We start from the raw sequence: 15,446 nt of genomic DNA on the forward strand, positions 1-15,446 counted from the left end.
ATGACTCGAATCACAAGGTTGCGTGTGTTATCGCGTGTTTGCAGTTTTGTTTTAACTAACATGTCTGTTTGTAAAGATCTAAAAATTTCTGTGTGTTTTTGAGTCCAATTGATTCTTTTAAAATCTGGTTTTATTAGATCATAGAGAGGTTTAACCCTCTCTGCATAGTTTATAATGTAAGTTCTTCCGAAATTCAGGAAACCTAGAATTGATTGCAAGTTTTTCAGTGTCCTAGGTGCTTGGATTACAGCACATTTCTCTAGGAAATATTTAGCCAGGCTTTTGCCTTCACTTGATAATTCATATCCTAAAAATAGGACAGTCAGATGGGCAATTCTTGACTTCTTGAAGTTGAATTTGTAACCCTCTGCTGCGAACCCAAGTATTATGGTGTTCACTCTTTTCAAGTGAGTATCCAAGTCATCGTCTGTTAGATAGATGTCGTCGACATAAGATAATGCCTCATCATCATATATTTGTAGTAACTCTGTTACTCTTGCTGAGAATAATCCTGGGCTGTTCTTGAAACCTTGGGGCAAACGACAGAAATTTTCTACGAGCCATTTATTGAGAAAGCGGTCAAATATCTGCTTTCAGGTGCTATATTTTGACAAAAGAATCCATTAGAGATGTCTAATGTTGTTTTGTATTTTTTGCGCAATATGCTATTCATTAGTGCTGCACTGTGTGAGTTTTGTACTGCAAATGTTTTGCAGCATGAGTTAAGGTGTCTGTAGTCCAAAACTAGACGATATGAATCATCTGGTTTAGAGACAGGAAACAAAGGATTGTTCATTTGTGAGGTGCATGTTTCAATCACCCCCTGGTATTCAAGTTGATCTAAGATCTCCCTGACCTGTTTTTTAGCTTCTTGCTTAATTGGGTACTGCCTCTGTGCAGTCGGTTGAGATTTTAACTGGATTTTGTGAGGAGGAGAGTCCTCATCCCATCCCACATGATTTTTATATAATGCAGAAGCCTGGGCTACTGCCCACTTTCTTGCAAGTGTATATTTTTTATGAATTGGAATATGATTTGAGAAGGCAGGCATAATCATTTCTTCGCCATGAGGGCACTCCTTGACAAACTCTGGTGGCCAGTCTTTTTCAGCTAGAAGGATGTCATAGCCCTTGGAGAGATTATCCCAAAATAGACCCCTTATTTTCCTAGTCTTATCTCCCTCTATACGTAAGGTTATTTCATATATTTTATGAGGTTTGCTAACTCTGGTATCTGCAGTTTCCACCTGAATGTATTCATTCATGTCCACTGTCTCCAGATGATTCATCAGGATCTTGTGAGCTATGCTCACTTCTGCTGCGCTGTCTAACATTGTCTGAGCCCACTCTCCGTTTTTCAGCTGAGTCCTCAGGATCCTCGGCATGTTTGCTTATTTTAATGCTGGCTACCTTCTTCTTTGGAAATTGTAACTTTTTACTTTGATGAGCAGGTTCTTTGTCTTTGGACTTGACGTGCTCTTCCCTGTGTTCTGACCGTCCTCTTCTTTCCGATTTCTGCGAGGAAGTCTGAAAAGATCGAGAGGGACGTGTATCAATATCTTGATATCTATCAGGTTTCTTCAAATTATCCCTATTTCTAAGGTTGTATTTTTTCTCAGAGGGCTCCCTCTGGGGAGACTTGTGTCCTTGGTCCGGAGATCTTTCTCTCCGCCGAGGAGACCTTCCTCTGGACTGGAATCTTTTTTCTTTGGGAGTGGATTGTTTTTCCATCCCAGTTCTTTTTTGAAGTGTTTAGATTATTTGTAATAAATACTTTTTCAGGATTTTCAATTAGTTGGGGTTTCACTGGTTTCCCACCCAAACTATCTCTTCCTAGTTCTTCATAGGATTTTTCTATGATTCTGGCAAGTTCAAATGGTTAGTCTGCTATATCTGTTTCCTTCAATCTTTGGCGGATCGCCACATTTGCTGCTTCCCCTTTTATGTTTGCTAGTAATATTGCAGAGACCTGCTTGAAGTCTTTCAGTAATTTCATACCCAGAGTTAAAGCAGGTTCTGGACCGTATTCATTTTGAATCTGTTTTAGCACTTCTGGTATTACCGCCATGGACGGAACACCATGTGTTTTTGTGTAAATGGAAGCAAAGACTGTACCCCAAGTGTCACAGTCCTCCACATGTGGTGCGATCCCCATTGGAAGACAGATAGTCAGAATTCTGTGTTTCTCCACAGGGGTGGTATCTGGAAATACCGCCTCTATTTGAGTTATTTTCTGTGCTAACCAGAATGGAATTTGTTCCCTTTTAATGGGTACTTTACCTAGACAGGACTGTATGTTCTGTGGTGTGATTTTATCTGTGTTCCCCTGATGAGGGGTCAGCTGTGGAATTTTAATAGCTGGTTGGACTGTTGAAGTCCGCATTACATATTGGACTAGTTGTCTGTGTATTATAATCAGTTGTTTTAGCTGTGTTAAAAGTTCTGGTATTGCCATTTTTTCAATGTCTGGATGTGGTCTGTATCCGGCTAGAACCGGCCACGTTGCTCCTGGTCTACCTAGTGGACCGAGCCTGGTGATGTGATCATTATGTTTTAGGGTGCCTTTAAACCAGAGCAGGTGCTCTTGGTATTTGAGTGGTATTTCCACCTCCTCGAAAGGGGTGTACTCATCCGGAGGTTCCTCTATCTTGTAATAATGGAACTCCTTTGTTACAGCGTTTGCTGCTGGAAAATTTATCCATGAATAGAATACCTCTGTCTGCCGATATTCGTGTGCCTCAATTACGAATATGACTGTACCACCTCTTGATGTCAGTCCATTTTCTATAAGTTTTAAAGTTATAGTTTTTCTTATGCTGACCGGGATGAGTATTGCACCCGGGTCAGTTTGCAGGAGACTTGTGTCATCCGCTAGGAGTTGAGCTGCTATTCTAGCTGCCTCCCTTTCTTCTTCATTGTCTGACTTTTTACTGACAAGAAGGTTTTTTGTTGCAGATCAGGTTTTCAAGGAAACACAGATTAGATGCACAATATTTTGGAACACTGTATCCTTCAACGTTGAATAAACCAAAAACCATACATAGGAGTCTCCTCCTACTAAGTTTGGCGGATTTTAACCTTTCACCCACTCCAGACGTCTTTGGAGTTTTATGGAAAAAAGGGTCTGTGTGAAAAAGCACGACTGAGTTACTCTAATGTCTTGCGTTAGATTTATCGCCTATCCAAACCGTTGGGCGCCATGTAGTGTAGTTCCTATTATCCTAATAGGCTCTGCGCATTGGAATAATATCTTCAATAGTATAGACGTAGGACTGTGGTTAACTAGGTCTTCTACTGACGATATAAGACTTAAAGTTATGTGTGCCAGCTAGCTCAGAGTTCACTAGAAACTTTCTCGAATAGGCAAGGAGGAGTTTAACCTCCCTGGATAGACAAGAAGGGATTTAGTTTCTGACAACCATAGAACATGACAACTTTGCTCTCCCCTAATCAAGAGTATATCTCTAGAGTCGTGTGAAAACAAAAGACAACTATTTTACTCAGTCAGTACGTGCATTCTTAGTTTCACCAGTTTGTAGAGAAATAAGAGATGGGCGTGCTTCAATAAAAAGATGTTATTTATTGATCAGTCTCTTTTCTCATACAAGAGAAATGAATCGCTATTATTGCAATACTTATAGTTAAGTAAAGTGCATACAGTAAAAACAGAATTATAAAATAATACTGTAAAAGCATTTATATGGTTTCTTAGCCATATGATACTTAAAATGGATAAAAGATATACATACATATATACATTGACTAATCGTACTCAACCGCTGCTTCTAACTACGCCTACCCCGGTGTACCTGACCTAAGCCTAATACTTGGGAGGGAGTCGGTAAGTAGCAGTTTAAGTTAAGTTTGTTTTGCCAAGAATCTGACTCAAGAATTCTCTGTAAGGGGTTAGTCAGTTCAGTACCTGGGATTTAGAAGGCTGGAGGGTTGGTATCTCTGTCACAGGACTCGATATCCCAGTTACCCGAGAGGGCGGCTGGAAACGCCGGAGGCTGGATTTCTCGGCAGGAGAAAAGGCAGCGTCTCTCTCAGCGCGTCAAAAGGGAGGGGCAGCGTCCGTGGGCTTTTCTGCATCAGCTGGGCTCTCCGGCAAGTAGCGCTGCTCCAAGCTCGTCACCACCGTGTCTTAGCTTAGGGCAGCGTCGGTATATTTATACCTGAAAGGTGCCGTGTTTGACGTAAGGATGGACATAAGACGTCAGCAAGAATGTCATAAGGACTGGTCGTTCTTACATTCTTTGCAGGAGTTCTCGAGCGAAATCAAAACAATAGCTGCGGGGGATTTCCCAGGTCTGTTGGAGGTTTGATTTGTTTTGAGAACTCGGTGTGCTTTCTATGGGGCTGAAGGGATAGTGCTTGCTTAATGTGACAGCATGCGCTATGACCTAATCTGAAAACGGGTTTCTGTGCCGGTGTATGGACATTAGTGAATTAATAACCGGACAAGGGTCAGAAATAGGAGTATCAATATAGGTACCTAGATAAACACACTACAGATTCCATGCCAATCCCATAAAGAGTTTGGTAGCTGCCAATAAGTCGGGGAGATTTATTGAGCACACATATCACCCGTGGGTCTCTGAGCGCTAGTGAAAAACTCAGATGGAAGTCAGAAGAGATGACTGACAAAAGGAGGAAAGGGGTCAAAAAAGCAATGTTTTTAGTCTCCTGCGGAACTGCTTATGATCCGGAAGCATGCAGAGCTGCAGTGGGAGTTTGTTCCAAAAAGCAGGAGCCAAATGAGAAAAGGATCTTCCGCCATTTATAGTGGTATAAATCCTAAGGGGGGTGAGGAGGAATTTAGTTCCTGACCTGAGCGTCCTGTTATATTGGTACCAGTTGAGTTTTTTGGCAATGTAGCTTGGCCCATTTCCATATATAATCCTATGTCCAATCAAGTGAAGTACATAAGTTACACTTTAGGCAATGGGCATTTCTACCACAAACTGACAAAGTAGATGAAATAATAAATGTACTTTAAAATTAAATAAATTGTGCTACAACATTTTTTTTTTTACATTTAAAATTAATATAAAATATGAATATAAAAGATAAGGAAAGTTTATATTTAACAATAATATTTTTAAGAAAAATGTTTTCAATCATTCATTATAAAGTTTAATAAACTTTTTTAAAATGCCCCTAAATTTTACGATAGCGAGATCTCCATCCCGACAGTGGAGACTTCATAGAGTAAAGTATAGGAAAAATTAAAAAAACATTTTTAACATATTACATTTTAAAATTTAATGTTAAATATTGATGAAAATCAATTGTATACAGTTGTGTTAGATGTAAATTCAGATAAAATGCTACAGCACAAGTCCCATCATTTTTAATTAAGTTTTGAAATAATTTAAATATATTAAATTAAAAAAAATTCTAAAGTTTAAATAAAATAATAATTCTCACCGAAAGAAGAAAAATATTTTTACTATTCATTAATGATTATTAAAAGTGACGTTTAGAATTAATGAACAGTAATTTAATTACATTTTAATAAAAGTTAATGTTGCATTGATTTATACATTCGAAAAAGTGTATTAACATGTTTCATTTAAATAATAAATATGTTTTATTTTTAGATATTCTTCACACTAAATGATATATTTTTATACGTTTAACTATTTTAAATAATTTAGTTTCATGTATATTTCCTATGGGGTGTTAATTTAAGCCTCTATTGCCATTATTTACTGTGAGAGGGTGCTGCTGCACAAGTGGTTGGCCATATGGTGCCTCACCTACGCCAGCTCAGAACTGGAGTAGTTTACTACTGTTTTGGGTCCCTTTTTAGCAACATTAACTTTAGAAATGCAGTTTGTGATTAGCGATCAGCTTAGTCCTTTGTGGGTGGGTGCATGTCCCTCTTTAAATCCCTTCCTAACTCTCCATAACCCCCTACTTACACCTCCCTTAACACCATTTAGTAGTTAGCATGCCCCTTTTTCCAGCTACGGCCTTGGTCCCTCTCACTTTTACTCCCTACCCTGTGTTTCGCTCTATGGTGCTAAAACTGCATGCATTAGTTAAGATCTATTGCCTTTGCCAATACTTGTTCTATATTTAGATATTAAGCCCTGGACAAGTTATCAAGTTTACTATTTTCTCCAGCAGTATCCATTAATAGTCTACATTAATGCCCATAAAACTGCAGTCAATGAAAACGTTATTGTTAGCATCCATGTGCATTGGAAAACGTTCATTTTAACTTTTACAACAGTTGAGCAAGTGGTATGGTGTTTAAGGATTTGGGACCAATAGACCAGTCCATATAGTGTCCAAGCACTGTTCCGAATAGGTGTTTAGAACATTTCACTTTTATACAGTACTAAGGTATGCAAAATATTACATAGACCATCCACACCTTGAAACGTTTAGACATAAATGGGCTTTGGCACATGCAAGAATGACCCTTTTGGTGATGCCCCCTACTTCTACGACTAACTTGACAATGATTTCTTGGAACATTGTGGGGCTGGGTAGCAAGCTTGTTCAAGTGAACTGGGGGGAATTCATAGAAACAGCTGAAAACATCATGAAATCTCCTTCATATAGGCCAGGTTTTAAAGCCTTCCATGTCCCTCCAGTGGGTTGTTAATTTACGTTGAGATTATGTTTGGGTTCCATGCTAGCCAACTACCTATCACCAGTCCAGATTTGCTCGGCATTGAGAACTCCACCACTGATAAAACATAAATCTTTCTTTTTAACATATATAGCAAGAGTGTGTCCAAATCAGTTGATTCCCCTGTCCTAAATCTATTGTCTGATTTTATTTCCACCTTGCCTAGAAAAGAAGCAGTTGTGATTGTGGCCGGGGATTTTATTGAAAGCTTTGAACCAACGGCACTCTACAATGAAATAGTAGGTGAGGAAGACCAATATTGGACCATTCCCCGAATCTGAAGTCTATCTCTAACCTCACTTCCATGGGTTGCCCTACAAATACTGGATCTTCGTATGTGTTGTCGTTGGAGGACGCGCAACAGTTTAACCAAATCTGATTTGGAGTTTCAACCCTACTTTAATAAAAACAGAGTTTTATTGAATACTTTTTCTTGGGTGTTCAGTTCTGGGGTAAGCTTAGTGATATGGAAGTCCTGCCTAGATATGAGAGTTCCCAGTTCCCTCTCCACCTCTCCGTTTGTGGCAGTGGCGAATGGGGGTGCACGATTCTTCAACTGCCTGGAGGTGTCCTTTAAATCAGTAATATTATGGATGCTCACTCTAAATGGTTTGAAAAACTGGAAATTAGCTTCTTTACCAAACATGCCCTGCGTAAGAATCCCCCTCAGAATATAGATCCTACATTGTACGATATGGCATGTAGGTCAGCCAAGAGTAATCTCCTTAGTGCCCTTAAAAGAGGGGTTTTGCAGGACATAAGGTCAGCTAGACCAGACTACAAACTAGTCCTGAAACATGCAAAATCTACATGGGATTCAGCAATTTGGAACAACATTTTGTGTGCAACATGCTCAGAGGAACATGTAGCTTTCTGGCATATAAGAGCACATGGCGCTAAGACAAATAGGATGAAGCCAGAAGCACACATTCTTCCACAAACTGGGTGAACCATTTTAAATCTTTATATAGCAGCCCCCTTCCAAACCTTGTGATTATTGATCCTTTTGATTCAATGGTATCTTCCAGATCCTGTAAGACTACATCTAAATTAGAGACTGCTAAAGATGGTTGGGCTTTCTCAGTGACCGAAGTGACCACGGCCATTAGATCCCAGAAGGCATGGAAGGCCCCTGGGCTAAATTGAATCCGGTGGACCTTTTCAAGTCCAAGCCAGTAATTTGGGCACCCTACCTCCTGTGGGTTTTTAATGCCGTTTTAGCTGGTGGCAAGATTCCAACCTCATGAAAAGGGGAGGAAATAATTCCTAAACACAAGAAAGTCCCTAAGAATGATCAAGTCAACTACAGCTCAATCAGCCTTATTGATTTTTCCCCCAAAAATCTTTTGCAAGCTTTTGTTAGACCAGCTCTTTCCCTGACTTCAAAGAAAATACAAATTTAACCCAGTTTCAGTCTGGATTCCGTCCTTAAATTAGTACAGTCGACCAGTTTTTAGGTTTCAATTAATAAGGTGGAAAGAAGTACACATAAAAAGGGGTAACATATGTCGCTTTTGCCGACCTCAAGGCAGCATTTGATATGGTACGTAGGGATAAGTTATGGTACATGGTAGGAGACCAAGGGCTTCCATGCCCTCTCCTTGATTTATGTGCCAGAAATAAGACCTCAGTTCACCCAATCTCCTCCCCTTCTTGAGGTTTGGAGGGCCAAAGCTGTAGCTGCTGCTACATATGCAGCAGAACTTTAGGGATATGGTAATTAAAAAGGCCCTTGAGTTGGCAGAGAATATTTTTTGGAGAGTAGCTCTTTAACTGCCTCAAAGCATGCCATTGATTTTTAGACATGACCTAGGTTTCTGGTCTATTATTACCGAATGCACCTGAAACCTATTCTGTTCTGGCTATGGATTTGGTCTATGACCGAGCATGCGGAATATAAAATGGTATTATGAGATGCCTTAGATAAACCTCAGAGAGGTGTACTGCTACCCTGGTTGGAGTCAGTAAAACAATCCTTATATTCTTTGAATCTACAGTATTGTTCATACCCTGAAACTATTCCATCTTCAGCAAATGAGAGGCTGAAGGACATCTATTGGGAGCTTGACGAGGATAAATTCTCCAAACAAGAAGGCTTGGGCCAACTGACTGATTTTTTCATAGGATTCAAGCCTACCTCTTACTTCGAAAACTATATGAAGGTTATTGATTCACAAAACCTATTTATGTAAAGTTAACGTTAGGCACATTACTGCTTGCCAACTTTATGATAAAAAGAATAGTCAACAAGGTAGCAGTAAAATATGTCCTGTTTGCAAAAGTGCTGAAGAAACCAACAACCATCTCCTCTTTTTTTCGTCGAAGGTATTATATGCAGCGTAGGTGCTGGAGTGTTCCTCAGTGCCACCTTTTAGGTGTAGCCCAATACAGGGTAGCAATAATGTTATGTAGAATAGACACGTTTCTGGTCATTGTCTTTTCCATTGCTACATTTTTGGAGAACATATGGCCAATTCGGCAAAAAACGGGCTCTCTTACTCTGTCTTTGACCTCCCACTAATATTAATTCCTCTTCCTTTGTACATGGTTTTATTGATTTTAGATGTTTTTTAAGCTAGAGCACTTGCACTTTAATCAGCTTGGGCGTTCTGAGAGACAGTGTAGAGTATGTAACCCCAGTTATCCCTGTATCTAGCTTATTGTTGTCCCACAATGGATACATTCTTGTGCTTTAGGTGTCACATATTTTGTGCATGCCTAGTAACGCATTTCTCAGTGGGGTTTCATTTTGAAAGATTATTATTCTGGTCTGAAGTTTTCAATAACATTTTACTATAATATGATATGTATAAACTGTACTTTTAGGCATGAAGGACCACAATAGGTTTTTGTCTATGGTCAAGGGTTTGTACAATTATTCTGTGTTTCCAGGGCAAGAGTGCATACTTCAATGAATATTTTATTTTTGGTATTGGTATATTTTTCAGCTTTGAATGTACTGTGTTTCTTTTAAAAATTATTCTAATTGTACTTCTTTTATGGCAATTGGCCGAAATAAAGTAAAGAAAGAAAGAACGATAATACATATTACACAAATTTAATAGCCCAATAATTGCAGGGTCCGAAGATAGCTAGCCTTGTTCACTAATTTGGCATATATGGTTTAGGAAAATGTCTGCTCTAAGCGAGACATATGCATAACAGACAATTTACTCTTTGGTATCACTCTGCAAAAGTCATTGAACCTGTTCTACAGCTGTCATTTATTTTATTTTATACATGGAACCCAGGTTTAACCCTGATATAGGAACACTTAAGCATATATGTCAGATGGATTGTATTGTGATATAGTATTTGTACATCAGACACATTTTGTCAAAAACATAAACAGCATCTCCTCATTTATATTACTTATCTTAGACATATTAGAATGAAGACACCATGCCCGGAAATGGCAAAAAGAAATAAAACACTGTACCAATTTCTGCTCTGTGTTCTTTCCGAAATTCACTTATAATGGAAGAGGGCAGACTGCTGCAAACTCCTATCCCAATAGAATATTCTCCATGCAAACAATTTGCACATACAGTAACTTTGAGACCACCATCACTATTGACTAACTCAAGACGCTCCTCATACATCTGTTCACTAGGGTCAGTGACTAGCAGCAAATGGGGCCTGACTCTCAGCACCTGGTAACACCCCCAACCCTCTACTTTACAGTGATAGACCTACCTTACCACAAGCGTTGTCTTCTGGATGGCGCTTTGGCATTCAGTGAAGCAAAGCTGACCCCTGATCTTTTTTTAACAGTATTGTTGCTATTTCTCGATAGCTGCCCTGTCTCCCTCCGGCTCAGCTGGGCAACTCCACCTACTGAAAGGTCTCAACATCACTAATTAATCACATATCCCACCACATTGCTTAGATCCGTATACCACACCTCAAATGACGCTTTGACCTCACTTATTCAAATACGACCTATTGCTAAAAGCAGTATTCTCATTAAGGACATTATGAAATGCCTCCTGCGGTGTCAGAGGTGATTTAGGTCATCATCGTGTTTCCTTGTAGCTCACCAACACAACTATATACATTGTAATGCGATGCACGATTGTGGGGCATGCCAGAGACCATCTGATCAAAACTCCTTTGTGGAATGGAGGTCTACAGGAGGGAATTCCCCTGTTGCAACCCTGTTAGAAATTGCAGGATTGAAACTTCCATTCTAAATATCGCTTTCGTTTGTCAGACTCACTCCTTGAATTTTTCAATAGACGTATCATAACTTTCTGAATGCAGTCATGAGTTTGCACTCCTCGCTCAGTTGCATTTCACAGCTTTCAGAATGCTGTCACGAGACCGCACTCCTCCTCAGTTGCTATCACAAATCTCTGAATCCTGTCATGATGAGACTCACTCCTTCCTCGGTGTCTGTGCTACTCCAGAATCCGCATTGCTTTTCCACCAAAACGCTCTCCGAGCACTTATTAATAAACAAAAGATTGGAAAGTACTGCAGTGTCCTTACTGTTTGATAGTCAAATACGATTCCCAAGACCTCTCTAATTTTAAATCAACCAGCCTGTACCATAATACTACTCGACTCGCTGACCCTGCTTGCCCCACAGAAGGTGGACTGGAATGCACATCTGAACAACAGTGCTTCAAACCGGAAGGAAAATACTAACCCCACGCTAAAAATAATCCGAATCTAGCAATTCGTCCACTCTGATTCCTGTGTCTCTTGCATTGAACTGAAGATATGTTCCAGCCCACCAATGTCTACTTGATCTTATAGCCACTGGGTACCTTGCCAATACGCCTTGTGTTCATGTATAATGCTTAGAACCAATTGAGGATAATTGGTCTGATCACCATTTGGTACCTATGGAAATCCATACCAAGAAACCACACAAATTTCAGCTCACTATTACCTCTTTCTCTGCAAAAAGATCCCTTCACAAATTATTCAATCTTCTCAGTGAATCTGCTACTAGAAAAGTGAGTGCTTCCACCACCTTATCTAAAGATGTCAACTACTCCTTTTCAAATTTTGAATCCACCTTAATAAAATTTCACAGTTGAAATAGCTCTACTTAAATACAAAAAAAGATAATGAAAAAAATCTAGTGTATGGTTTACAGGCGAATTATTCTTGAAAAGGAAAGCACTAAGAAAATGTGAAATATGTTGGGGGACAAAAGATACCCCAATTTCTCTTTCCAAAGTAAAAACCAATAAGGAAATAGTATGAGACTGATATCATCAAAGCAAAGTCAGCATCTAACAGAAACAATAAATAATAATACCTACAGACCTAAGAAAATGGGTGTGGGGGCGTGGTCCAAGCCGATGGAGCCTGGTTTGCTTTAAATAGGTTTCCATCTTGTTTCGGTGACTAGCCATTGATATAGATTTCATTAACCCAATAAATGCTTTGTACAGTGCAAAGTTGCCCACTCTTTACACGTCAAAGAAACCTGAGAAGAATTGATCTGCACGTTATGAAGTCTAATGATCAGACACAGATTGTGCCCTTTGCACGAGTCTTTTGTGTCTTAATGATACATTTCTTGTAACAAGCAATAGATACATGACTGGGAACCGATTTCAACGAAGAGCCCAGAGAGTTTTGTAGATGAACAATGGACTGTTGTTCTGAACTCTGAGGGGCATATTACCAAGCAATAGCGATAATTATCGCTATTGCTTGGTTAGAGACAAAATTTTACCGCTAAGCTGTGGCGATTTTTATCGCAGATAAACCTTGGTATTACCAAGGTTTATCGCAAATGCGATAAAAAACGGCTGCAATGCATGAATATCGCTGAAAAGTCAGCGATATTCATGCATTACCGAGCTAATGCTCTTAGCCATGTTATCCACCTCCCATTGGATAACATGGCTAAGAACTGCTCAGGGCAGGTGTTAGCTTTTGGAGATATTCGCGCTTAGCGCGAATATCTCCAAAAGTTGGTAATAGGAGATAGCAATGTTAGCGACTGTTTCCAGTCGCTAACATCTTGGCACGCCCACTTTGCATATCATTAGTGATAAATATCACTGACATGCAAAGTGGGGCCCAAGATGGTCGCTATCTCCTACTAGCTGTCGCTAACTGGTGTTAGCGACAGCTAGGTAATAGGGAGATAATTTTATCTCCGCTTTCTTGGCTTTTAAAGCCAAAAAAGCGGAGATAAACCCCCTTGATAATATGCCCCTGAGTGTGGGACTGAACTGATGTTTCCATGGCTAATAGGAAAATTCTTCATGTTGCCTAAACGCACCTATGGCTCTTGCAACAAATACAATGATCTTCATTTGATGATCAAAACCAGAGGGGAGGTTCCAATGAACTTTATGGGTTAAATTGATCATTTGCCCTGGAAGAGCAATGCAGTTCTCAGACTGCTGAGAGCAGATGACTTCAAACTTTCTTGCGGACTAAATGCTGAACCTTGTTCTGCAGACTATGCAGAACCTTCCTTGTACTCCAACTCGAACCATTGCCTAAGCTCACTTTCACCCTAAAATAGACTCTTATGCACATTTTGTTGTCCTTTTTGCCTATGACACACCTAGTGATTGATACTTATTTATGAACCTTTGAAGACTTCTGACCGAGCTTCTATAATGCTTTTGTGGGAAATACTCGTACTTCTTGTGTCTTATCCCCATTGTCTTCTGTAGGTTTGCTACCTTCTGAATCTTAAGAATTTATATGCTTGGAGTTGTGTTTGGACCATCTAGAATACTGATGTATAGAAGGCATCAGAGAAATGTATTTTCAAAACATCAGACATTGATGCTGTTGGTCTGCATAGCTACAACTGAGTTATTGGTTTGTTTAATTCTCATACGCTTGAATTTCTTTAAGAGGCACAGCTTCCTTGTCACTACCCTCTATTTCTATAACATTGTTCTGTGAGTGATCTATCTTAATTTGATTGTAAACCTATAATAAAACTCTATAGATACTGTCTTCCTATTCCTGGTCCTCATTGAGTAGCCAGTTGTTTTAATTGACCGGACAGGAAACACTAAGGGCCTTATTATGAGTTTGGCGGTCCTCTTGCAGCCCGCCATGGCAGCACTATGCAGGAGAACCACCAAGTCATTTTCATCTCAAAATACTTTATTCAGTTTTACAAGTGTAAAAACCATAAAAGCAACAATGCCACAATTAACATAAAACACGGATAAAACATATACTTTAACCATGGTCACAGACCTTATAAAATTCATTCCGTTAAAAGATGAGATCAAATATGAGATGTTACAATGAACCATACGATACATATAAACTTTTGATAAGAGACTACAGATACAGTGATAATAAATTGTAAAGCTATTAGTTCTCCCTACAGTTTCTGGATTTTAGGGCTGATTTCAGGAAACCAATCACAAATAAGGTGCTTTCGGGCTTTAACATTTGAAAATAGCAAACGGCTGGGCGGACCTGTGTAAAATTCAGTTTTTTAAGAGGGGCTTTAAAAAGAACCTCCGGGGAACATCATAGAGGGAACAAACAAATAAAAAGTGCACCAGGTCCTGCGGAGACACATTGTCGCAGCCGCAAAGAGGTAACACTTGACCTCAATGAGATCCCCTCGGAACAGCTAATAGTAGATGAAAATAATCCAGCCGGAACCTTGTTAGCAGAAACCGCTCATGGCTTGATATGGACCATGATAAGTATGGCTCCAGTAGTGGCGTGGTTTTGAGCATTGCAAATTTATGGACGCTGGGATTTGCCAGTTCCACCCCATCTCGATTAAGTTTTTTCATTAATATAAAATATTTTTTTACGATCTCCACATCTGCGGTGACAATCAAGAGGTCCGGACGCCCCAGCTCAGTGAAGCAGTCTTTTAAGTATTTTAACCATGGGATATCAAGCAAATAGTCCAAGGACAAGACTTCTTTTAGTAACTGATGGTTGAGGACCAGATCTTTATTTAACCAGCACTTCAGCCAAAATAATAGGGGCCGTAGTGCTATGGTATCGCCAATGAAGGGTAAACCAGTTTCCTCATGTACTATTAAGTTAGAGGTTCCTTTGGGTACTCCCAGAAGCTGTTTTAAAAAATTGTTCTCAACCACCCCAATGCCTTTGGGTGCTGCATACCCCCATAGTTCGCTGCCATAGCTGCCCAATGCGACGCTTTTCGCCTGATAAATCTTCAACAATGTGGCGACTGGACGCTTGCCCATTTTCGTCGCAAAGTTGAGGATGGCAGTATTTGCCCGAATTATCTCCCCTCTTTTCCTTTGCACCAATGGTCCCCATTTTAACTGGTCATCCAATAAGACTCCCAAGTAAGAAAATGTTGTGGTCAGGGGAACCTTCTCCGCATTTACCACAAACAAGTACTGTTTCTTGGGACGCGACCCCACCAGCATGATATAGGATTTGGTGTTATTAATGGCTAGGTCACGAGCAGCCATGAAACTATGAAAGACACTCAGTAGGGACTGCAGTCCTCTTGCAGTTCTGGCCAAGAGGACAGCGTCGTCTGCGTATAGCAGAACGGGCAAACCCCTGCGCCCAACATATGGGAAGTCAACTCCAGTTTTAACCAGGGACTCGTCCAACTCATTGATACATAAATTAAAAAGGAAGGGGGCCAAAATACAACCCTGCCTTACTTCCCTGTCAACGTTAAAATCCCTAGATACCCTGAGGTCCTGCGAGAATCTAACGTTGGCCTTTGCGTCCCTATGCAGGTCCCTCAGGAAGATAACCAAGGTGGCCTCCACCCCCATGGCGCCCATGGACACCCAAAATATCCCCTGGTTGACACAATCAAATGCAGAGGAAAGGTCCATGAACGCCAT

The sequence above is a fragment of the Lissotriton helveticus genome, chromosome 11, assembly GCF_964261635.1.
Source record: "Lissotriton helveticus chromosome 11, aLisHel1.1, whole genome shotgun sequence".
Classification (NCBI taxonomy): domain Eukaryota; kingdom Metazoa; phylum Chordata; class Amphibia; order Caudata; family Salamandridae; genus Lissotriton; species Lissotriton helveticus.